Source organism: Arachis hypogaea, chromosome 4 (genome assembly GCF_003086295.3).
Source record: "Arachis hypogaea cultivar Tifrunner chromosome 4, arahy.Tifrunner.gnm2.J5K5, whole genome shotgun sequence".
Taxonomy (NCBI): Eukaryota; Viridiplantae; Streptophyta; class Magnoliopsida; order Fabales; family Fabaceae; genus Arachis; species Arachis hypogaea.
Genome location: NC_092039.1, coordinates 11,953,634 through 11,964,353, shown reverse-complemented (window position 1 = coordinate 11,964,353; position 10,720 = coordinate 11,953,634). Strand labels below are relative to the sequence as shown.

The 10,720-nt window shown below is 32.7% G+C and overlaps 1 long non-coding RNA gene across 1 annotated transcript; it reads left to right on the top strand.

Annotated features, from left to right (window-relative positions):
- Positions 1 to 4,235: 4,235 nt before the first annotated feature.
- Positions 4,236 to 10,388, top strand: LOC112796297 (uncharacterized). Its single transcript, XR_003199082.3, has 5 exons — positions 4,236 to 4,486; positions 7,527 to 7,612; positions 8,294 to 8,381; positions 9,258 to 9,314; positions 10,019 to 10,388. It is a non-coding gene; the product is annotated as an uncharacterized lncRNA (long non-coding RNA).
- Positions 10,389 to 10,720: the final 332 nt, after the last annotated feature.

The following is a 10,720-nucleotide window of genomic DNA, read 5'->3' as shown; positions in this document are numbered from 1 at the left end:
AATTATTTCGTTTTGATAATATTTTCGGTTCATTCGAGGTGCAGGTGTTTCTAGATTCGAATTTATATAGTGGACCATTTTCGACTCATTTGGTATTATACAACGGTTTCGTTTTGATAATATTTTCAGTTCATTCGATCACTACAGAAAATCAGAATCAATAGAGATGTTAGCAAAATATTGGTGTTGATAATAACGATAGTAATGATGGAGGAGGAAGAAGAAAAGGAAGGAGGAAATAAAAAAATTTCAAATAAAAAAGAAACAGGAGGAGGAGAATTGTAAAACCCAGTTAATTAACAGCTAATTAACCCATAAATGAGAATTTATTCTAGAAAGTCCTAAATGTAATTTTTATGGCTTAATATGATAGAGGAGATTGAGACGAGAATTTTGGTACCAATTTTATAGAATTTGGACCAAAATTGGACCGAACGGGCCAAATCGGGCCAACTGGACCCAAAGTGGGACCTTGGCCCAACATAACTAAACCAAAACCCTAGTTTTCAGCACTCTCTCTCTCCTCACACAACACTAATACACGCTGAAAATTGAAGAGAGGGGGGAAGAACACTCTCTCAAGTTCTATCTCTCCCTTGATCTTCAAACCACCATAACTTTTGATCTAGAGCTCCGATTGCCGTGCTGTTTGCGGCCACGAGTTCACCGCGGAGAGCTCTACAAAACCCATACAATCAATCTTGAGGTAAGCCACGTTTTTCTCTTCGAATTTCCAGCCTTGTTTTCGAGTTTCATGAGCAAAAATGTTGAGATTTTGGGCTCTTTGATGTTATAGGACCCAACCCCTTTGAAGGAGAAGGTTAATCTTGTCTCCTTGGACCTTGGGTGTGGTAAGATTCTCAACCCTAGTGTAATTTATTGTTCTATGATGTTTGGGTATTGAGATGTTATGTATGGGTATGATGGTTGTGGCTTAGGTTGTGTATATGTGAATATTGAAGCTTAATTGGCGATATTGAAAAGCTTGAAAAGGAATTTGGTGGTGAAAAACCTGTTCTTTGAGGTGTTGAGACCTTGAGAGCTTGTGGATAAGTGATTTGGAAGTGCTCCGGTTGAGCTTGGGAAATCGGCTAAGGTATGGTCTCGGTTTCTCGTATCTAATATGTAATGTGGTAGGAAATACTTAGGCTAGAGGCCCTAAGATAGGCATTGAATTGTTGATGTTGTTAATGGTTGAAATATATGATGTGGTCATATATGTAATGATGATTATTGATGTCTTGATGGTTTGATGTATGAGAAATATGCATGTTGTGATATATGCTTGATGATTGGTTATGGTTGAATTGTGGGTTGAACCATGTTGATGGTGAGTATGATATTGATTGTGTACAATGATGATTTATTGGAATTGGTGTTGTTGAAAATTGGCATGAGGAAGAGTATATGATATGTCAATGTGTTTGGGTTTGAGCCACTTGGGTGAAGTGGGTTAAAATGATGGAATAGTGATTTTGTAAATTGTGGTAAAGTGTCAATGTGTGAGTTGAGGAGGCTTGATGTTGAATTTGATATATTTTGATTGATTTCAAAGAAAAGGGATGAAATCGGCATGTTTTGATTGATTTTGAAAAGAGTTGAAAATGACTTGTTTTGAAAATGGCACTTTGTGGTTTTGTATGAAAAACATGGTTTTTGGGCATACTTTGACGGGACATAACTTGGACTATGGATTTTCTTTTTGTGCCAAATCTGTTTAGAAATGAAACTGGATCCGGGATGTCCATTCCATTCGAAGAATGGGTGAAAAACGATTTAAAATGAGAAAGTTATGCCCGTTGGAAGAGCAGGGTTTGAATTTGTGAATTCTGCAGCTTTTAACTTAGAAAATTTTTAGCAGAATGACCCTTCGCGCGTAGGCTCACTTGGTGCGTACGCGCCGTTCTTCCAAAAAATGCCACTCACGCGTGCGCGTGGTGTGCGCGGGCGCGCCGATGTGCTGCACCCAATGCCCAGTTATTTTCCAGAGAGTTGTGCCAGAATTGTGCCAGTTTTGTGCCTGGGGCACGAGAGTACCCACGCGTACGCGTGGCTGACGCGTGCGCGTCACTTGGCTATTTTTCAATCCACGCGTTAGCGTGCATGACGCATACGCGTCGATGAGTTTTGTGGCCATCCACGCGTGCGCGTGGAGTGCGCATACGCGGGGCCCTGTTTTCATCCCAAAGTTGATTTTTGAGTTTTAAAAGCCAAATCTCATACTTCTAAGCCTCCGATCTCACCACGTATGTCTTAAATCATTATGATATACCTAGCTATTATAAAAGGAGCTAGGGGATGTGGTAACTTGCGAGTGAAGCAAGGGAAAAATGAATGATCAATGAGGATCAAATATGATTATGTGAGAGGCGGAGGATGGCGGTGGAAGTTCTTGTTATGCCATGGGCCGAAGGGCCATAATTATTGATGAATTGGCTGGTTATGGATTTAACTGTGAGCCGAATGGCTAGATTATTACCGTGTTACGGCGGAGCCATGATTATGGCTAAGTATAAATGCATATATGCTGTTGAATGAATTGTGAATGTTGCACTTCCACTGTTGGAGATGAGAGTTTTCCTGGAAGGAAGCAGTGGCTAGCCACTACGTGCTCCAGGTTGAGACTCGAAGCTCTTTTGACCCTATGTCGTAAGGGTGGCCGGGCAGTGTGAAAGCCCCGGATGAGCTCGTCCCTGTAAATAGTCACCAGTGAAGGTGATGGATATAGATCATGATTATGATCAAGTTTATGATGAGTATAACTCGAGTTGAGGAGGCGCGACAGAGGGACATTCCAATGGTTAGCTACCAGGACTTGTCGGGTTGGCTCTATAACCGACAAATGATATCATCAGCCATTAGGGACAGGCATTCATCATATGCATACTATGTGAATTGATTGAGATTGCCTATTTGACTGCATATTACTTGCTATTTGTCTAAATGCCTTACTTGTTCCTATTCGTATATTTCTTGTCTGATATTACTGTGTTTGCAATATTATACTCTTGCTGGTGGATAAGAGGTCTGAAAGAATTAGAAAGGGAAGTATTAGTTAAACTGAAGGATCTTTAATCAGATGCCCTTTATGGTTTAACTTGTTTATAAGCTTTGAATTATCTGGAGGAAGTTCTAGGATTGCCTTTGGCTTTCCTCTATTATTATGTATTATATATGTGGAAGCTGTTACCATGCTGGGAACCTCTGGTTTTCACCCATGCGGATTTTGTGGTTTTCAGATGCAGGGCATGAGGTTTCTCGCTGAGGCATGTTGGAGACTTCTAGATTAGCAAAAATCCTTTGTTCTCGGGACTCTGTTTTGATTTTATGATTTCTCTTAGATACTTTATCTCTATTGAATAATACAAACTGTGATGACTCCTCTTATAGGAGATTTTGGAGAATATGTTCTTTGTCTTTGTGTCCCTCTGGATTTCCTTGGGGTTTTCCTTATTTTATTTACTTGTATATATATATATGTTGCTATGCTCGAACCGGTTATCTTCGCAACCGAATTTTGAGTCTTGATATTCCTATTTTTGGCACCTTTTGTATATATATATAAGCTTGCGTTGGCTTATCCTTCGTACGTTACGTTATCGATTGGAGTGTTGCGCTTTCGAGTTGCGATTTTTGTTTACCCCCTTTTTCTACAAAGGCTCCTAGTTATAATCAATCATTCATGCTACTATACGTACTAAATTTTTATTTTTAGAGGTTGTAATACCTTGCCATCTCTGAATTATGACTTAAGCATAAGACTCTGTATGGTAGGGTGTTACAAGAATGAGGAGGAGGAGATGGATGTGGTGGTATAATAATGGTGGTGACGATGACGATAATGAAAAAAAAAGATGAAGAAAAAGGAGAAGGATAAGAAGAAGAAGCAAGAGGAGGAGGAGAAATAAGAAGAAGACGACGAAGTTCCGAGCGTAAACTAAATGACTTGGATGAATTTAGATGTAAAATTGTTTAGATGTGTAGCGGAGAAGAGTGTTAGGTAAACAATGATTATCTTTAACAACATGAACAATCACCAATTAAATAAAAATATAATACACTCTAATTTAATGCTACTAATTAAATTTAAGATTAATTTATTCTTTTAACCCTATTAAATCACATTATTCAAAATTATTGTTGGTTACTTATACTTTTCTTTGAATTAATGCATGATTGGAGCAATATAATTAAGAGAAGTAGTTGAGTTAAATTGGAATAGCTGAACAAGTCACATGATTCAAAGAGTGCTCACTGACACTCACACCAACTCACTCCCTCCCCCTCTTAATTCTTCTTCACCTAATAATCCTAATAATAATAATGGAGAAACCAGAAACACTTTACTAAAACAAACAACATCTCTTTGCTCATTTCTTCCTTGTGTTTTGTTGAAGAGGAGAGAGCTTATTGTAATTGCTGAGAAAGAGTTGGAACGTTTGATAATTCTGATCTGAACTGAGCTCACTCATGTATACTTTTACAGGTAACTTCCTTCCCTTATGCATGTTAATGTGAACCGCGTAAAATTACTACTATATATGTTGAATAACTGCTTAGATCTAGTCATCTATACCCTTAAAAGTGGAGAAAACATTATTCATAAACCAAAGTAGAGAAAAACATTGTTTGTATCTTCTTTATTACAGTAATGTTAGAAAAATAATAATTTAAAATTATTTTATTTAACTTAATTAATATTTATAATTATATATTTATATATAATATTTAATGTTACTCAATTATTTTAGTAATAATTAAGAAACTCAAAATAAAATAAGCAGGGGCGGAGCTAGATAAAATATTGGAGGGGGGCAAAAAATATTTACACAATAAAATAAGACTAAAATAAAATTTTAAGGGGGGGCTAAACTGAAATTTATATATAATTTACATGTAAAAAATTAAAATTAGGAGGGGCCATTGCCCCCCTTTGCTTGTACCTAGCTCCGCCCCTGAAAATAAGTGATAATTAAAAAAACAAAAATAACGTAACTTTGTATTGTTTTAATCTAATTTTTTTATTGTTTTTTAAACATTTTTGTTCTTATTGCAATAAAAATTAATATATAATTTATTAAAATGATAAATATTTTATTTTCTTAGATCATTGGAGTTTTAGAAATAAAAGGAAAATATATATCTTATAAGATATATATTATAATTATACTATGTTAGGGTATTTTAAGAAGAAAAATAATTGTGTACTAACTCTTTCTTATTTTTATATAAAGATATTATATTGTGAAGATAAATTACTTAAAAAATATATGTTCAAGTGTCTTGGTGTCCTCATAGATAACTAATATAACTTTTTGACCAACATGTAACCAACATTCATAAAAAAAAAATTAAAATATAATGAATAATCATGTGTGCTTGTTTTCTATCAATATATGGGTACATATTATTGTTTAATATAAGTATAAAATATACTCATTCATATATATGCATATATATATATATATATATATATATATATATATATATATATATATATATATATATATATATATATATATATAAACTAAAAAAATACTTAAATTGTAGTATGTCAGTCAAGTGTGTTTACCGAGTTATTTGCACTATAAAATTTGAGTTTTAGAAAATACACTCGAAGCATAATAAAGAAGTATATATGATCCTAGTTTCTATATTGGTATATATGTCGATGATATAAGTTAGTCTAACACACCAGACGCATAGGTTTTTAGCTTTACACCTGACGCCACTTGATTGTCTTGTTAAAAAAAAGTTAATAAATTATTTGTTTCTGATTACAATCTTGCTAGAAAACTAATAACGACGAGTGCTACCAACTGCAGTCAACTAATTTTTTTTGAATTTAAAAAAAAAATTCAAATTATTATAAAAAATATTTAAAACTTAATAAAAAATTTAAAATTTAAAAATATCTAAATTCTAATAACAACAAACATCTAAAATTATTTTAAATATTTAAAATTATTTTAAAAATTTAAAATCACCTTAAAAAATTTTAAATTATTTTAAAATTCTAAAATTATTTTAAAAAATCATAATAAAAAACATCTGAAACATAGCAAAAAAAACATCTAAAACGTAATATCCAAAATTATTTTAAGAATTTTAAAACATAACAAAATGAGACATCTAAAAAATTAAGAATATTTAAAAATTTAAAAATTTAAAAATATAAAAATATTAAAAAAATCCAAAACCTAAAACATAAAAAAATCCGAAATACAAGTTAATACAAGTTATTATTATTCATAAAATTTTAATTTTATTTCCACTACAACACTTTTGAACTATTGCAACATGTAATACAGATAACACTTAAAAAATGTTGTTTATAATGATCAAAAGCAACATTCAAAATTTATTGCAAAAGAATAAGGCTATTGTAACTCTTCATTAACTAACGTGTCATAAGCATTGTCTTTGATCAGTTAGAAAACATGTAAAAAGCGTTACTTTAGTAAATTAATCAAGCAACGCTTATGGTTTCATAGATTATCCTTTACGAAGGATGCTTTTAAGTTTTTAAATAGACTTCTCATTATAATCGTTGCCTAAAATAATTCAATATTTTCTATTAAAATTTTACTCTTCCCTCAAAATATTTTAAGCAGCAAAGCATATATTCATCACCTTATTCACTCCTGTTACTAAATCGTGATAGTCTTCGTCTTCCTGCGCGTAATCAAAATCACGGTAAGCGTCTTCTTCTCCGTTATCGTTGTTGTTGTTTTCTCTTTTTGCTGCTGCTGTTGTTACTGTGGTTCGAGGAGCGAAATTCGATCTCATACGCTTTGCTCATGTTGTGGCTCGCTTCGATTTACCTCGTTTGTTACCGAATTCAGCGATTTCTTCACCACCGTTAGGGATCGAGCCTTCGAGTTTGTCCTGGAAGGTTCTTTCGAGCGGATGCACCAGCTCCATGGAGGCTTGCTCGGGCGGCGCGTGTGAGTTTCATGGATGATTGCGGAGGCGCGTTGGTCTCCGATCTCTCCCAGACGAATGCTTAGACGGCGTTCAGAATCAAAATCATGAATAACCCTAAATCCCCAACCCCAACCCTAACACAATTTCCCTAATTTCACAACACTGATGCGTGCATTCTGCGTTTCTCTCTGCTCCGCGGAGTTCTACTCTACTCCGCCGTGTTCTTCTGCTCCGCGGTGTTCTTCTGCTCGTGCCGTGTTATTCTGCTAGCTCTGCTCCGTCGTGTTCTTCTACTCGCGCCTAGTTCTGCTCTGCTCTGTCGTGTTCTTCTGTTCGAGTCGAGTTCTGCTCTGCTCCGCCATGTTCTTCTGCTCATGCCGAGGTTTGCTCTGCTCCGCTATGTTCTTTTGCTCGCACCTTGTTCTTCGTTCTCTCGCGCTGAGTTCTGCTTTACTCGTCCGTATTCTAAATTAGGAGAAGTAGCTACTTATGCAAAAATAGTGAGAAATGTGACCTTGTTTTGAATCCTAATTTTAATAATGTTGATGTTGTTATTATAGGATTTTTAGTAATAATGTTGCTGTTTTGAGCTTCTCTAGGTTTTGCCTGCCGTTCATTTCTGATCTCTTCCAATTTACCAGCGTTCTTCAGCTAGGGTTCATTACCGCTGATCATTGTTCTGCAGGTACTCATGATTTTTTCTCTGTTTTTTTTTTCTATTTTTGTGTTCTGAATCCTAATTTTTGGTTATATGAAACTTGTTGTTGTGTGCATTAGTGTTGAGGCAACTATACTGTCACTGTGTGCATTAGTTTTGAATCCTAATACTTATACTTGTAATACTAAGTGTGTGTCAACTTTCTAAAACTGCTTGAGATCCATTTCTATGGAAGGGTCTTAAAACTTGAGAATTATGGCCTAATCAGCTGATAGCTGTTGTTTCTAGATCCTTTGGTATACCCTGCTAGCTTTCTATGTTGGGGATGTAGCTTAGATATATGTCGTGTTTACCTTTGTTTTCGGTTTTTATTTAAATAAAAAAAAAATCTGGTTGTTTTCTCTTGTGGTTGGATGTGTTATTATTAGAGGGAATGTGGAAATGCCTTTAGGTATGTCCAAGATAACTAGTCTTGAAAGAAATGGGTTAACCTATTGGAATTTTAGGGTAAACTTGATTTAAACCAGATGCTGGTTACGTTGTTATGCTAGCAATCGGTCATAGCCTTGGGAAGATTGTTTTATAACTATTGAATACCGTGTATTGGTAAATCGCCTTTGTCTCTGTCACAAGTGGGTCAAAAACATATATTCATCATTTATCATATCTTTATAAATATTTAAAAATACAACCCATTTTTATTTTCAGTTCCAAGTTGAATGAAGGAAGACCTCTTAGCTGCTCAGTCTCATGGAACTAATTTGCTGCAACATGGAGAACAATAACTTCATCAATAGTAAGTTCAATAAACTTCACATCTTACCATGCCAAAAGATATCTCTTTATTTTCTTATGGTTGAAATCTCTAAATTAGATTCTGAAGTTTGTAAGTTGTCATGCAAGGGAATTATACACCCTTGTTTTGACCTGTGAACTAGATTGCGCTCACAAAGTATTTTCAATTGTGAGTGCAGATTAATCCACAAACACAAAGATCATATACAGTCATGAGTCATCTTCTGATTAGAATTCAAATGAAATGCACCTAATCTCTGAATTGACATTCATAAATGGCTAGTGGGAATTTCACAATTTATTCTATATGCATATTTTATTTTATCAGGTAGAAAGATTTGTGTTAACAATTTTTCTTTTAGACATAGATACTGTCTAAAAAAATCAGGAGTTCAAATTTGGTATGAAAACTTTGAAGAATATCCCTGTGTTTATCCTGTCAATCCAGTATCAACTTTACTTGCCTCACAGGTTAGTAGTGAACATCAAAGGCCATAAAGTAAGTTTAATTCTTTTTCCAATCTTGATAATGATACTGATTCTATTAAGGAAATATGTACTATATGGATAGTTGAGAAATTTTCCATGTCAGTGAGTCACTTTCTGTTATAGCTTTTTCAAATATTTCCTAGGTATTGTCCAATTTTTTTCATTCTAGAAATACAAGATGAATCAAACAAATAAATATATACATATATGCCACTTGCTGTTCTTGATGCATCAATAATTCAATATATTAAGAATTAGTCCACAAACAAGTCAATAAATTTTTATATACGGTCATATACTTATTTTAGCATGGTAAAAAAGTGAATATACTTATTTTTCATTATTTAAATTTTTAATTATATTTTACAACTCATTTGAAATCTCTTAGATCAACTTCAGTCAAGGAACTTCTACTCATTCTTTGCTGAGCTCCTAGTTTTAAGAGGTATATATGGCGTGCTTTCATCTTTCCTCTCCTTTATGTAACAAAATACTGATTGTTTAATTAAAAAATTAAAATATAAAAGTATTTTAATTTTAAAATATATCTTTTCAAAAGTAATTATTAATATTTTTTTAGAATAATAAAAGAATTATGATTAGTTTGTATTTAGTTAGCTTTTTTTTTAATTTTGGTCTCATTCTTATATTTTAATAAGAATGAAGAGACTCCATTTTAAAATTATTACGGTTCAATGTGGATTATAAATTATATTCAAACTAAGGAGAATTCTATATGTATTCGAATTCCTTAAATTTATCTTTCAAATATTATAAATAAAAAGCTTAATCGACACTTAAAGTATGTTGTATATCTTTATTCTTTTATTATACTAATTGATATATGTTTATGTTATTCTTTTGCACTTTTTTATATATTTTATATTAAGCAACCGTGCGTATATAGCAAGTTTCAGATTCCATTTTGATAAATAAAAATCGTTTTTAGCTGATGTTTAAGACGATAATCGTTTTTAGTTTAATAGTAATATCACTATGAACAATTTGGTGGAATAAATGTTTGTATCCTCTATTGTTGTTAGTTAATTATAGTGCTCTCTATTATCTTTTACCTCTTCTATGCCAAAACCTGCATTTACTGGATTGTGATTTGATTCAAGGTTTTAAATTGTGGACTGCATCATGCAGGTGCCACATTGCACAATAACCATAACTGCAATTTGAAGCATTGGTGTGGTCAGTTTCAGCTTGTTCCTTTGTCTGCTTTGATCCTTCCTGATGTTACTATGTTGTATTAACAGAAGCCACCAACAGATACCTCTGTTACCATTCTTCCACTAATGCTCTTATATTGATGGAAATCACCTTGCCATTGAAGTTTAGTGATCAATCTGAAATCGCAAGATATTAATTAGTTTTAGTTTGTATTCGATCAATCTAAGACATCTTTTTGATAAATATTAATTACTATTTTGTTATGACAATTATTGTTAGACAAGAATTTTATTATTTTGTTGAGAATTATTGATGAACATGTATTTGAAATACTAATTGAATTTTTTAATATCTATTTTAATTAGAATTTTATTATTAGTTATTTTGTCTCTTTTATAATTTTTTTATAATTTTTTTCTTTTGTGCATAAATTTATTTATTAATTAAAATAATTGCACATGTATGAATAAAAAATTTTATTATAAATTTTATTTTTTTGTATTTTTATTACAAAAGTAATTTTATTTTTATAAAAAAGGCAACCCTTTTATTAGTTGCATATTTTGAATATTAGACAATACTTGTATGGTTGCATATACAAAAGAAAAAGCAACCTTTGTATAGGTTGTATATCCAAAAGAAAAGGCAACGCTTGTATAGGTTGCATATTCAAAA